A 16,106-nucleotide genomic window follows, 5' to 3' on the forward strand; every position below is an offset into this window, starting at 1 on the left:
TTAATTTTAATATTTTCTTTTCATGCACAACATTTCCATTGAAAAATATAGATGGCCTCCATATGAATTGGCATTGGAATTTCTATCATTCATTCCGATTTGCCCAAAATCGAAATCATTCAAGCACTTATTGCTCATGGCTGCTGGGCGATTAGTCAGAAACCTGTTATAGGTATCCCCACATAGCTGCATTTGGACACGCGGTTTATTCGATGTCTTCGATGCCAAAAGTAGGCAGTTGCTGTAATATGAACGTGGGGTTCTTATGTTTTCTTGTTAGAGCATGTAGTTTTACGGTTACGAGGCGAAACATGTAGAAAAACTCAATAATATATTTATTTCTACGTTTCTGCTTCTTCTTACAAATCTTCAAAAGCTAATGCAACTGTATTTAGTCCTCACTTGCAATCCGCTACTCTAAATGATGGTAGTTGAATGAATGAGAGAATGCTTGCTTGGTTGAAAGAGCTTTGGATGACTTAATAGCTGTTTGCTGTGAATGGCTGGTTAAGTTTACATGCCTGAGATGTTAGACGTGTTGTTGTGGTTAGAATTCATGAAAAAAAATGTAGAGAAGCAACTACGATGGTTGATGAAGAAAAGAAAAAAAATTGCAAACAACAACAACAAAAAACAGAGAATTCTTGAAATTTTAACACAAAAGGCTATGACGATTGGCAATAAATTATATCCACAATGCACACTGAGTTATAAATATCTATTGAATTTGTAAAAAAAATACAATAAATTGAAATTAAATTCGAAAAAATCGTATAACAAAATAAAGAATATAACACAACTAATACTTGGATTCGTGTAAGGTGAGACCACGAAAAAAAGATATAGAGAAAGTTACTCGAAGAAGAAGCAATGTGACTGATATTCATTAGGACACTCTCTTCACTCTAGCTCTCTCTCTCTCTCTCTCCGTGCGTACTTAGGAGCTTATTACATTGAATTAAATCTTTTTTCATCATATGATGCTACTGTTTTAAATCAACAATGATGTTTTTGTTATTCTTCCGTATTAATTAAATTTATCTACATGATAAGCATTTGAAATTTATTGAATTCTAACAACTCCAAGAAAAATCGCGATTATTGAGTTGTCACTCTTCATAAATGTTGCATTCATTGCAGTGTTGCCAAGATGTGGTTTTTCCACGCAAATTGTGTTTTTCATGTTTGAGGGGATTTTTTAAGAGTAATGTATACGTTTTTGTATTTCCCTAAAATAGGAATGCGAGTTTTGCTTAGCATAGAAGACGGACGCGTTACTTTGATACAAAGATTTTGTCTTTGGCCAAAAGTCGATAAAAGCGTTTTACCCTTACAGTTAGAATATTCCAGTTTAAAATCGATTTATTTACATACACAGAAAAAAATTTCCGTAGTTAAACTAACGCTAAATTGAACTTATTTTTATTGGAAAAAAATTTCCACAGCTTAATGAAATCTTACTTTTTTTAAGTATGTCTCAAAAATTTTATGAACTAAACCTTAGTATAAAGTTCAATGACCGTACACATAAGTTCAATATGAACTAAAACAAATGAAGATTTTCGTACGATTCCCAAAAACAGTAAGAATGAACTACTGTATGGTTAAAATTGTCATGATTTGGCGCCAATGATTTTCTTCTTTACTTTTAGTTAATTTTTTCTTCTATGATATGAGGTAATTTCGTGAACTGCAGTTAAAAAGTACAACAGGGCATTAACATTTCCTGGTTTTAACAACGCTTTGTGGAAATCTCAATATGTGGAGTAAAATTTAGTTCAATTGTCGTGCGTGGTAGTTCATTTTTCCTATAAAACAGTTCCCTTTTTTTATTCTATTCTAATTAATCTAATTGCCCTCAATTTCAATAATTTTTGGTAACTTGAACATGAAGCCAAAACGTATACACCTTCAAGATTTGATTTTATAGACGGTTTTTACTTCAAATATGGCATAATTTTAATTTGAAAATTGAATTTGAGTTTAACAAGTTCGAAACGGACTTCCATGAAAAAAAAAAACGAATGAATACGCAAATACAAAAACTACACAATTTTTCAACCATTCGTACCAGGTTTACGTTAACCCTGGACAGTCATCCTTCGTCAAAATGGCGATGCGTAATTTCATTTTCGATTTTAAATACATTTTAGTCGATTGGGAAATGATAACATTAAGTTATACTAATTCAACCATTTTATGAATTTTGTTAAAATTTTATTTCTCTAGAAAATTTTGTCAAAATTTAATTTCTATAGAAAATTTTTGTCAAAATTTTATTTCTATAGAAAATTTTGTCAAAGTTTTATTTCTAAAAAAAAAAATTCGTTAAAATGTTAGTTCTATAAAAAATGTTGTCAAAATTTTATTTCTATAGAATATTTTGTCAAAATTTTATTTTTATAGAAACATTTTGTCAAAATTTTATTTCTCTAGAAAATTTTGTCAAAATTTTATTTTTATAGAAAATTGTTGCCAAAATTTTATTTTTATAGAAAATTTTTATCAAAATTTTATTTCTATTAAAAATGTTGTCAAAATTTTATTTCTATAAAAAATTTTTGTTAAAATGTTAGTTCTATAAAAAATTTTGTCAAAATTTTATTTCTATAGAATATTTTATAAAAATTTATTTTTTTTTATAAAAATAACATTTTGACAAAATAATTTTATTTTTATAGAAAATTTTTGCCAAAATTTTATTTTTATAGAAAATTTTTGTCAAAATTTTATTTCTATAGAAAATTTTTTCAAAATTGTATATATATACAAAATTTTATTTCATAAAAAATTTTGTTAAAATGTTATTTCTATAAAATATTTCGTCACAATGTTTTTTCTAAAGAAAAGTTGTTCAAAATTTTATTTCTATAGAAAATGTTGTCAAGTTTTATTTCTATAGAAAATTTTGTCAAAATTTTATTTCTATAGAAAATTTTTTCAAAATTTTATTTCTATAAACAAATTTTGTTAAAATGTTTATTATTTATTTCTATAAAAAAATTTTGTTAAAATGTTAGTTCTATAAAAAATGTCAAAATTTTATTTCTATAGACAATTTTATAAAAATTTTATTTTTTTTATAAAAATAAAATTTTGACAAAATAATTTTATTTTTATAGAAAATTTTTGCCAAAAATTTTATTTTTATAGAAAATTTTTGTCAAAATTTTATTTCTATATAAAAATTTGACAAAACTGTATATATATACAAAATTTTGTTAAAATGTTATTTTTATAAAAAAAATTTGTCAAAATGTTTTTTCTAAAGAAAAGTTTTTCAAAATTTTATTTTTATAGAAAATTGTTGCCAAAATTTTATTTTTATAGAAAATGTTTGTCAAAATTTTATTTCTATAAAAAAATTTTGTTAAAATGTTAGTTCTATAAAAAATTTTGTCAAAATTTTATTTTTATAGAATATTTTATAAAAATTTTATTTTTTTTATAAAAATAAAATTTTGATAAAATAATTTTATTTTTATAGAAAATGTTTGCCAAAATTTTATTTTTATAGAAAATTTTTGTCAAAATTTTATTTTTATAGAAAAATTTGACAAAATTGTACATATATACAAAATTGAATACAAAATTGAATTTATGAATTTTGTTAAAATTTTATTTCTCTAGAAAATTTTGTCAAAATGTTTTTTCTAAAGAAAAGTTTTACAAAATTTTATTTCTATAGAAAATTTTGTCAAAATTTTATTTCTATAGAAAATTTTGTCAAAATTTTATTTCTATTGAAAATTTTATCAAACTTTTATTTCTATAGAAAATTTTGTCAACATTTTATTTCTATAGAAAATTTTATCAAAATTTTATTTCGTTTTTTATTGTTGGCTTCTCTTCAATCGTTATTGTTGTTTCTTTTTTTGATCTCAGCTTAAAGCCATGCATTGACTAAACTACAAGTGTAGCTTAACCAACAGAGGAAAAGTATGCTTGTCAAATTTATTTGGGCAAAGCCCTATAGACTGCAAGATGGTTGGATGTACAGCTGTTTCGGAATTACCACATTCCTCATCAGCATCCTCTACTTGCAGCAAAACTATCAACCAATTATCAGAATAAATTCGGGTAATTCACTCAACCCAACGTGAACTACACTTGAACCTCCCGAAAAAGGGTTTGATAGTCGGCTACTGCCTAAACAAATTTGCCAGCATATCTCTTTTCCTTTGCCAAACTCAAATCATCGATTTGTATGTATTTGGCTGGGTTTGTTTTTGAGCGTGCTTCCTCTATCTTCATTCGTTTTGTTTGTTATTGTTGGCTTCTCTTCAATCGTTATTGTTGTTTCTTTTTTTCACCAACACTTTATATCCGTAGAAAAATTTTGAACATTTTGTTTTTTGGTATACAACATTTTATTTCAATGAACATTTTTGCAAAATTTTATTTCTAAGAAAATTTCGTCAAAATTGTATTTCTATAGAAGATTGAGTTTTGTAAATATTATATCTATAGAAAATTGTACCTCTTAATTGGAGAGTCAATCAATAAGAGTTTTATGGTCAAATTTGGAAAATGGGGCAACACATACGTAAATATTTATTTTCAAATAAAAATCTTACTGAATTAGTAACTATATTGCATAAAAATGTTTTATGTTATTTTTATACAAAACTGAATTTTATTGTTTAAGTGCATTGTTATGTATGTTCATTTTCTGTTCTTTATATGAAATAAATACTTTTGTTTTTAACCAAAAAAATAGTTTTAGTTTTAATATTATTTACATTGCAGATTTTTTGATGATTATGACGATTTCTTCGAAAAACCATGACGATTTTGCTTGAGATTTTATTGGCAACCCTGTTTGTGAGATAACAAATTGAGTATGGAGAACAATGATAGTAACATATAAGTCAGATCTCCTTAACATATATTAACATTAGAGATAACATTAACGTTTAACTTTAATGAAAAAGCATATGAACATAGCATATGAATAAAAGATCAACTATTAAAATAACATTTCAACGAAATTTTCTTTAAAATTCAATTTTGGAAAAAAATACTGTATGAGAACTTTGCTGAAGCTAAAGTCAATGTCACAATTGATATTTTATTTTATAGCCAAAGAATTTTTGTTAAAATTCCTAACATAGGAATACCTCGTTAGATACCGAACAACAACCAAATACTAGGGGAAAATTCATACAACAAACAACCGATGACGGCAGCGAAACCAAAAGAACTTAACCGCACTAGAGTAGTACACAGAACTTGGCCCCAAACAAAAACTCTAGGCATTTTTTTTGCTTTTTTTGTTATACTCTGTTTGGAGTGGTGTCGTATCATGTTTCCATTCATTTTTGGCTCAAGTTTATTTCGTTTTTTTTTTTTTGAGCTAAAATATTTTGTGAATCTTTATTTGCCATTTCAGCTTGGCTTGAGATTGCATTTTGAGGAGGGTACTTCATTTTATGATTATCTCTTACGTATCCTTTTGCAATGTTTGCTTGGGGAGAAGTGGGGAATCAAACTTTATCGTCACCATCAAGTATTCATTCATACTAAATTCATGCTCAAAGGTGAACATTAGAGCGAAGGTAAAACGACCAAGGTAAGTGTAACATTTCACAGGTAGACACTGGTAAAGAGTGAACTGTGGTTCATAGCCAGAAAAGAATACTATGAACATTCATTTATTACGAAAATGTTTATCAATATCCAATTTGATGAAATTTTCTATCAAAGTCAATTTCCGTCGAAATGTTCAATGTGAATCAAAATTCGACTATTTTTATAAAATATTGACGGAATTTTCTCTGAAAATAAGATTTCGACGAATATTTTATGAAAGTTTAATTTCGAAGAAATTGTCTTTGTAAACTCAATTTCGACGATTTTTTATGAAAATCTAAAAATTTCGACGAAATTTTCTATGAAAATCTAATTCCAACGAAAATTTTTTTGTTAAAATTTAATTTTGGCGAAATTTTCTATGAAAATCAGATTTCGACGAAATTTTCAATGAAAATCTAATTTCGTAGAATTATTTTTATAGAAATCTAATTTCGACGACATTTTCTATGAAAATCAAATTTTGATGACATTTTTCTTAAAAAATTCAATTTCGACAAAATTTTCTATAAAAATCAAATTTCTACTAAATTTTCTATGAAAATAAAATTTTAACGACATTATTCTATAAATATCAAATTTTGAGATTTCGACGAAATTTCCTGTTAAAATCAGATTTCGACGAATTTTCCTGTGAAAATCAGATTTCAACGAAATTTTCTATAAAAATAAAATTTCAACGAAAGTCTCTATAAAAATCAAACTTCGACGAAATTCTCTACAAAAATCAAAGTTCGACGAAATTTTAAATAAAAATCAAATTTCGACAAAATTTTCTATAAAAATCAAATTTCTACTAAATTTTCTATGAAAATAAAATTTTAACGACATTATTCTTTAAATATAAGAGAGAAGTTCACCAATGTGGTATCACAATGGACTGAATAGTCTAAGTGAGCCTGAAATATCAGGCTGCCACCTATACCTAACCTAACCTAACCTTCTTTAAATATCAAATTTTGAGATTTCGACGAAATTTCCTGTTAAAATCAGATTTCGACGAAATTTTCTATAAAAATCAAATTACGACAAATTTCGACGAAATTTTCTATGGTAATCCAATTTCAACGATATTGTCCATGGAATGAAATTTCAACAAAATTTTTATGAAAATCAGATTTCGACGAAATTTCCTGTGAAAATCAGATTTCGACGAAATTTTCCATCATTGAGTTTAACATGGAATCGGGCAGCACTCAGTGATAAGAGAGAAGTTCACCACTGTGGTATCACAATGGACTGAAAAGTCTAAGTGCCACCGGGCTGCCACCTAACCTAACCTCTATAAAAATGAAATTTCGGCGAAATTTTCTATAAAAATGAAATTTCAACGAATTTTCTATAAAAATCAAATTTCGACGAAATTTTCTATAAAAATTAAATTTCGACGAAATTTTCTATAAGAATTAAATTTCGACGAAATTTTCTATGAAAATCAAATTTTTACGACATTATTCTATAAGAATCAAATTTCGACGAAATTTTCTATAAGAATCAAATTTTGACGAAATTTTCTATAAGAATCAAATTTCGACAAAATTTTCAACAAAAATCAAATTTCGAGGAAATTTTCTATGAAAATCAGATTTCGACGAAATTTCCTGTGAAAATCAGATTTCGACGAAATTTTCCGTCATTGAGTTTAACATGGAATCGGGCAGCACTCAGTGATAAGAGAGAAGTTCACCACTGTGGTATCACAATGGACTGAATAGTCTAAGTGCCACCGGGCTGCCACCTAACCTAGCCTCTATAAAAATGAAATTTTGGCGAAATTTTCTATAAAAATGAAATTTCGGCGAAATTTTCTATAAAAATCAAATTTTGACAAAATTTTCTATAAAAATCAAATTTCGACGAAATTTTCTATAAGAATTAAATTTCGACGAAATTTTCTATGAAAATCAAATTTTTACGACATTATTCTATAAAAATTAAATTTTTACGACATTATTCTATAAGAATCAAATTTCGACGAACTTTTCTATAAGAATCAAATTTCGACGAAATTTTCTATAAGAATCATATTTCGACAAAATTTTCTATAAATATCAAATTTCGAGGAAATTTTCTATGAAAAAACAAAAACCAATTTTTGACGAAATTTTCTATGAAAATCAAATTTTGAGGAAATTTTCTATGAAAATTTAATTTAGACATAACTTTCTATGAAAACTCAATTCCGGGGAAGTGTTCTATCAAAATCAAATTTTTGTGAAAATTTTCTATGAACATTTAATATCGAATAATTTTATTTGGACACCAAACTTCATTGAAATATTGTATGAAAATCCAATTTCGAAAAATTTCTGTGAACAATCAATTACTAAAGAATTTTTAATGAAAATCAAATTTCAACAAAATTAAAAATTTCGATAAAACTTTATCGAAATTTTCTATGAAAATAAAATGTTATCCATGAGAATCGAATGTCAACGAAATTTTCTATGAAAATCGGATTTCTACAAAAATATATATTTTTTATTTTATCTGAAATATCCTATTGAAGCACAATTTCGACAAAAAATAAATTTCATTTGAATATCAAATTTCAACGAAATTGTCTTTGAAATTCGATTTACTTCTCAAATATTCTATGGTTCAGTGTATTGAGTAAAGTATGGCCACGCCTAAAACACAACCACAAATTAACCATATGAATATCCATGAGTATATCTTTGTAAAGTAATTCCATTAATGTCATGTTTTATAAATTAATTTTCTGAAACATATTTCAAATATTCATTAAAGCTTTTAGTCTCATTCCCAAAATTGTTTTTACATACCAGAAACATTACGTGTGGAATACACAGTAATAGAGGTCATGGGTTTAGAAGCACAGAGAGATGGAGAGATTTGGAGAGAGGAGAGAAATAGAGACAAAAGTTACCTTTATATGAATAGATAGCAGATTAATCTAAAGGGGTTTACTTTTGTAGTGTAGTTATTTTATTTTTATAACAAATTTTTCCATATAATCAAGGACACCATTTGTGTATATAGGAATTGGGGTCAGGCATTCCAAGCTAAAATAAGGATATTTTACGCCATTATCATCACCAATGGAGGGGGGGGGGGGGGGGAATTACATTCTCCCTTACCCATTTGCCATTAATGATATTCTCCAGAGTATCTCTTTGTAGATTGAGTTCATGGCTTACACATAATGTCATGAAAATATATTTTAACTATCAACTACAGAAGTCGGTGTCTCATCTACTTACACTTGTAGATGACGTCCTGTTTGTGGGTGGTGGAGAAGGAGGGGTGGGGTGCCTATTATGATACTCCAATGAATTGTAGTCGTAATGATGTCAGTGACCGACCATAGCAAGAGAAAACTATTTTACTCTGAAAGAGATTACCAAGGTAAGCATTAATGTGCAATTTGTGTAAAAACAGAGGCCAAAAGAGGAAACTCCAGCTACATTTCTTACTCAATGTTAATGGGATAGAAAAGAGAAATTCATTTATTTAAATTAATGCAATTTTCTTATACATAATTAAGTTATGCATCGTTAAGACGTAGGAAAAGGTGGGAATTAATGTTACAGTTAGTTTTTTTTTTTGGAATTGAGGATTAAATACTCCAAGATGGGCGCATTATTGGTAAAATTTACAAATTTTCACTAATATGGGTTCAGTGAGATTTTTTTTTTCTAATGAATTATAGGAACTTTATATTGAATGATTGAGAGTGGAAGGTTCAAAATGTTTTTTTTAAATACAAATATACAATAATGAAACAGACCAATACATCATACACATCATTTCATTTATATATTATTTTTTTTCGTATTTGTTCATATTGCATCTACCAATTTATGTTAATTTGTTTCTAATGCTAAATTTCAATAACAGAGATCATTCATGTTAAAAAAAAACTCGTAACAGCGTTAAGTAGTCATTGCTATGCTACACGCAAAAAATAATTATTTCCTCCCAAACGAAATTTTAGACAAACAAAATTCGTTTCTCATTTGCTTTTCGCTGTAAGGAAGTGTATTTGGAAGAAAAGTATATACTTTTTGTGATAACCGTTTATTCTTTTCCAGGATATAAAAACAATTTCATAAAGACTAACTCAAAAAAACATTGTTTTCTTGCTAACTGCATGTTCCCTCACATCTTTCTCACATCCACGAGGTTTTTTAGTTCTTAACATAACACCTTTTCCTATAATATCAACAATGTAGAAGAAATTATACGATTTTATAAATTTTTAATTTTTTTTTACCTATCGCCTGGACGGAGAATCGAACCGCGGACCATGCACTTTGTAAGCCAACACACTAACCACTGAGCTATTACCTGTTATGGTCATGAATAGATAATTATCCATATAAGCTACATTTATATAGCATAGCTTGCGGCGCCCACGAACCGAATAAAAAAAGTTTATTTTACAGAAACAAACATTTAGTTTGGCACCGTGGAGCAGTGGTTGCTACGTCCGACTTGCATGCCAAGGGTCGTGGGTTCGATCCCTGCTTCGACCAAAGTTTTTGTTTTCTGTTTTTTTTTTTTACATATATATCTGGAATATATGTAAAAAAAAAAAAAAACAAAAAAAGATTCCGAAAAAATGTTCAACATTACATTGTACTATATTAAATTTTGAACTGTAAAATGTGTCTTATTAAAGACCTAAAGACAGAAAAGAACAGTGTTTGATATACACGAAATGGACTGTGTTGTTGTTTCAAAAATAACTTTTTTATTGAAATAGTAAAAATTTTGTAACAAACGAATTTTTTTGGTGATAAAAATTTAAAATTTTCGAAGAAATTCAAAAAACTCTAACAAAAGAAAAACGTTTACGGTACACGTTTTCCAAACGTTTTTTTTTTTTTTTTCTTTGCGTGTGTAGCAAGCCATTCCTAAGACGGATACCGAGCCTTGTCGCCTTATCGCTGTCTTTCCTAGACAAATAAAAAAATTAATATAAATAAAACAAATAAGAAAAGTCTAAAGTCAGGCGGGGCCGACTATATTATACCCTGCACCATTTTGTAGACCTAAATTTTCAATACCATATCACATCCGTCAAATGTGTTGGGGGCTATATATAAAGGTTTGTCCCAAATACATAAATTTAAATATCACTCGATCTGGACAAAATTTGATAGACTTCTACAAAATCTATAGACTCAAAATTTAAGTCGGCTAATGCACTAGGGTGGAACACAATGTTTGTAAAAAATATGGGAAACATTTAAATCTGAAGCAATTTTAAGGAAACTTCGCAAAAGTTTATTTATGATTTATCGCTCTATATATATGTATTAGAAGTTTAGGAAAATTAGAGTCATTTTTACAACTATTCGACTAAGCAGTGGCGATTTAACAAGGAAAATGTTGGTATTTTGACCATTTTTGTCGAAATCAGAAAAACATATATGGGAGCTATATCTAAATCTGAACCGATTTCAAACAAATTTGGCACGCATAGCTACAATGTTAATTCTAATCCCTGTCCAAAATTTCAACTAAATCGGAGTTAAAAATTGGCCTCTGTGGTCATATGAGTGTGAATCGGGCGAAAGCTATATATGGGAGCTATATCTAAATCTGAACCGATTTCAACCAAATTTGGCACGCATAGCTACAATGCTAATTCTACTCCCTGTGCAAAATTTCAATTAAATTGGAGTAAAAGATTGGCCACTATGGTCATATGAGTGTAAATCTGGCGAAAGCTATATATGAGAGCTATATCTAAATCTGAACCGATTTCAATAAAATTTTGCACACTTGACTATACTACTAATTGTACTCCTAGTGCAAAATTTCAACCAATTGGGGTAAAACTCTGGCTTCTGGAACCGTATTAGTACATATCGGGCGAAATATATATATGAGAGCTTTATCAAAATCTGAACCGATTTCAATAAAATTTGGCACACTTGACTATAGTACTAATTGTTCTTCTTGTGCAAAATTTTAAGCAAATTAGGGCAAAACTCTGGCTTCTGGGCCATATAAGTCCATAAAGGGTGATACGGTCAAAATTTGGTCAAGAGAAAACGCTCGGTGAAATCGTTTATTTAAAAAATCAAATTAAATTTCTTTTTCAAGTTCAATTAGTACAAATTTCAGGAAAAATATTCAGTTAGGCTTTCGCTTTTCCAAATCCGAAATCACGCTTGACACCTGCCATCAGATTTTGTACAGCCACCTTGTCCACCTTCTTTGCCGCAGAAAGCCATTTTGCCTTGAACTGCTGCTCGTCCTTAGCAGTTTGGGCGGAGCTCTGGCGTGTTGGGAGGGTTCTTGTCCTTGGGAACCACCTGCACGTTGTTGGCGGCGTACCACTCCATGGCCTTTTTACCGTAATGGCAAGATGCCAAATCCGGCCAAAACAGTACGGAGCAACCGTGTTTCTTCAGGAAAGGCAGCAGACGTTTATTCAAACACTCTTTCACGTAAATTTCTTGGTTGACAGTCCCGGAAGCTATGAAAATGCTGCTTTTCAAGCCACAGGTACAGATGGCTTGCCAAACCAGATATTTCTTTGCGAACTTTGACAGTTTTATGTAAAAATATCTGCTACCTTTCCCCTTCCCTTTGCCGTATAAAACTCCTGTCCCGGCTGCTTGTACTCGGCTTTGACGTAGGTTTCGTCGTCCATTACCACGCAGTCAAACTTGGTCAGCATCGTCGTGTACGGCCTCCGGGATCACGCTTTGGCCGTCGTATTTTGTTTATCATCGCAATTTGGAGTCACTACCTTCTTGTAAGTCGATAGTCCGGCTCATTTTTGGCTCGATACACGGTTGTAGACGATACACCCAGCTTATTTGCGGCATCTCGGAGAGAGAGGTTAGGGTTTCGCTTGAAACTACCGGCAACTCTCTTTGTCGTCTCAGCGGCTTCCGGTTTTCGATTTCCCCCCGATCCAAACTTCCTGGCTGTCGACAAACGTTCCCCAAACACTTTAATTACATTTGTAACGGTTGATTTGGCAACTTTTAGCGATTTTGCCAGCTTTGCGTGCGAGTAGCTCCGATTTTCGCGATGCGCGAGCAAAATTTTGATACGCTGCTCTTCTTGCTTGGACGGCATTTTGACAACTGAAGAGTGAATTCCAAAATCAAAATAGGAGCAACATTCTACACATGTGTACCTTCAAAATGAGGGATATTCAGGTTTTTTAAATGCAAAATTGAAAGAAATACGTCAAGTTTATATTGACCAAATTTTGACCATATCACCCTTTATCGGGCGAAATATATATAAGGGAGCTATATCTAAATCTGAACCGATTTCTTCCAAAATCAATAGGGTTCTATTCTGAGCCAAAACACATACTTGTGCCAAATTTGAAGTCGATTGGACTAAAACTGCGACCTAGACTTTGATTACAAAAATGTGTTCACGGACAGACGGACATGGCTATATCGACTCAGGAGCCCACCCTGAGCATTTTTGCCAAAGACACCAGGTGTCTATCTCGTCTCCTTCTGGGTGTTGCAAACATATGCACTAACTTATAATACCCTGTTCCACAGTGTGGCGCAGGGTATAAAAAATAGAACAAAATTTCATATAACCTAAGCATTTAAATTCATTCTTATAAATTTTCTTCTTTTGCTTTAAATTTCCCTTCGATATTTTCCAAACTCGTTTTTACAAATTAAAATGCAATTTGGTTAAGAATTAATTTCTATTTGCCCTATTCCCCATTTTTCTCTACACAGTTCCTTATTTGATTGCCTGGCATTTGCTGTCATTTGGATGAGATACGATGCACAATAATTTAATGGAGATTATCTAACTCATGCCAAATAGCTGTAACATGTCTAGAATATGGACTAAGCAAGGAAAGGACCACTTTTTTCCATATTTGAAAACAAACCCGTATATATAATGTCCTTGAGGGAGTGCTATCCTTGTAGTCAGCCAAAAAAATGCAATAAGAATACTTCGCTATGGTTGTCTGCTTTATTTTCTCCGGCTTGTTGCCCACAACCGATTGCCATAGGTAAATGGATTCACCATCAAGCAATGTGAAATTTGTGTCTTCTTTTTCTCTTGCCAGGTTATTTAGTGGCCGACGTTTTGTCATTATTGTGTGAAAGTAATTAGATGTAATTGCATCATGGCGGTACGCCACCACCACGATGATGAGTACGATGGTGACATAGCCTGTGTGTGAGTGTATATATGTGGAAAGATACAGGTACAAGCAAACTTAAATATGAATTTGCCCTGGCTAGATAAAAGGAAAGGAAGACGACAAAATTTGTCTGTTTAAAGAACCTTTGTGTTTGACTTGGATAGAACTTGTCAATTTGTCGAAATGATTTTCTTTTGTGTGATGTTTAAGTAACTTCCCATGTAAAAAGTCTGATTCATACATACAGTGGCGTAGCTAGACTAGGAAAGACTCAAGAAAAGGAAAGACACGAATAGCCCACAGCTAAAGACCTTATATGGAATGCAAATGAAAATTATACCATGTGGTATCAAAAATTAATTAGCCTATATTACTTGTTACTCCACATTTTGTTGACGTCATACCTTACGGCTTCATATGGGTACTAAGTGATAAAATTTTAGTTAACGTTCAATAAATTGAACGTTTTTTCTTTACGGACATGTTTTAGGATCTGTTGCTCAATGTCATGTTATTACTTATATCGTATTAAAAACAGCTAATCGAATTCAAAAATTTTGCGAACAAATGGTTTTTCGGCCGGACAAGTACGAATCGGTCATAAAAACTTAAGGAAAATTTTACTTTAGAATTCCTTGTCACATACCTTGACTTCCCATTACAAGTCCACATAGACAAGGGTCGCCCACCGACAACCGTTATTATTGTGATTGGTAATTATACTCCATCTCTTCGGGTGTCATATTTCTTTCGAATGTCTTTCCATTGTATCACTCACTCTCCCTTTCCCTCTCTCTACCATCTTTACTCTCTGACAAACTAGTACCCCGTCATGTTGTCTGTCTATCTTGTTATCATCTATTCAAGCTACAATTTTGTTAATTGTAATGAGATTGTATAAGCATCACTAATGGTTGTCTTTTACTTTTTACTTGAGAGTCTAGCAAATAACAGCTGCTAATGGCAATTAATGTCTTCATCTTGTTTCGTTTTTCAAGAATATACACCCACATTTCAAAACAAACAGTAGGCATTACGGCGACATAGCTAGAACCAGTTGAAATACTCAATTTAAAGATGGGAGAAGAATTTTTTGAATTCCTATAGTTGGGGGAACGTTGAGGAAGGTGTTAAAAAAAGGGAAAATATGTAGCGAAGACTAAACAATGTTCGACAAAAAACTTGATTAATAAAATGATTTTTTTGTGACAAATGACTATTGAAAATTGTCAAAGAACTTAATTAATGGTAAATTGTGTTCTTATTCAACGAAAATAGTTGCATAAAAAACATACTGAATTTCTTAATACAGAATGTCCAGAATAGAAATTGTAATAATCATTAAAAAATCAAAACTTATAACTTTTAGGCTTTTAATTTTGGAAAAGAAAATTTATTTTTTTTTTTTGTTTATAATTTTTTTTATAATATAATTCTGGCCACTTTACTATCATTATATAACTCTAAATTAATATCAATAATAATTTAAATTAATCAATATATTTATTTAATTATATGATATATTTTACATATTTACATATATTTTTGTGAGGCTTCAATTACATATATATGGTAACAGTGCTATTGAAGCCTTACTCATTGAAATCATTGTGATGTTTATGTTAATTTTGTCATGCTGAGATTCTCATTTAATTTTACTATGTATTCATGTAATTCTCATGTTAGCCTATGTTAAGATGATCTATCTAAATGTTAGTATCATTGTTCTCGGTATCATAGACACTGTTGTCTCATCTCAACAAAACTCTCATATTGAGAGATATCTCATTTTACCTACATGTTGTTGTCACTATAATAACCGTACGGGGTTGTTGTAATCATACACCCTCAAAAAAAATCGCTTCTGTAACATATACCCCAAACACATTTTGCTTCAAGCATATATATTTTCAGGATTGATCCAAACAAAATATTGTTTGTAGTGTTCAAACATATTATGTTTCACCTTAGGAATACACTGGTAGAAAAAAATGAATGAAAATTTCTTTGTGTATATATATTATTAAGGCACCAATTGGTTATTTCCATTCGTTTATTTGCAGCACACTCACTAGGTCTCTCTTTCTAAGCACATATATGTTTATAGGCTATTTCTAAATTAATATATGTTTGCACCCCAGCATATTATATTTACAAAAATTTTATGTCCCAAACATAATATGTTCTAACATATTAACATATATATCCCAAACATGTTACGCTAGTTTATGAACATTATATGCTTGCACTTAAAAATATTGTGTTAAAAAAATCTGAGTTCCAAACATATAATTTTTACACCCAAACATATGGAAAACACTCTTTTTCGTCCGTGTATATACTTTTATAATAAATATTATAGTAAATTTAATCTCAAAAGTTATGCTAAATGGTC

At 29.9% G+C, this 16,106-nt stretch overlaps 1 protein-coding gene across 8 annotated transcripts in view; it reads right to left on the reverse strand.

The window, feature by feature from the left end:
* The window catches only part of Evi5 (ecotropic viral integration site 5), a 172,180-nt gene that overhangs the window by 102,354 nt on the left and 53,720 nt on the right, over window positions 1–16,106 (reverse strand). The window lies entirely within an intron of this gene.

The sequence above is a fragment of the Haematobia irritans genome, chromosome 3, assembly GCF_050003625.1.
Source record: "Haematobia irritans isolate KBUSLIRL chromosome 3, ASM5000362v1, whole genome shotgun sequence".
NCBI classification, from domain to species: Eukaryota; Metazoa; Arthropoda; class Insecta; order Diptera; family Muscidae; genus Haematobia; species Haematobia irritans.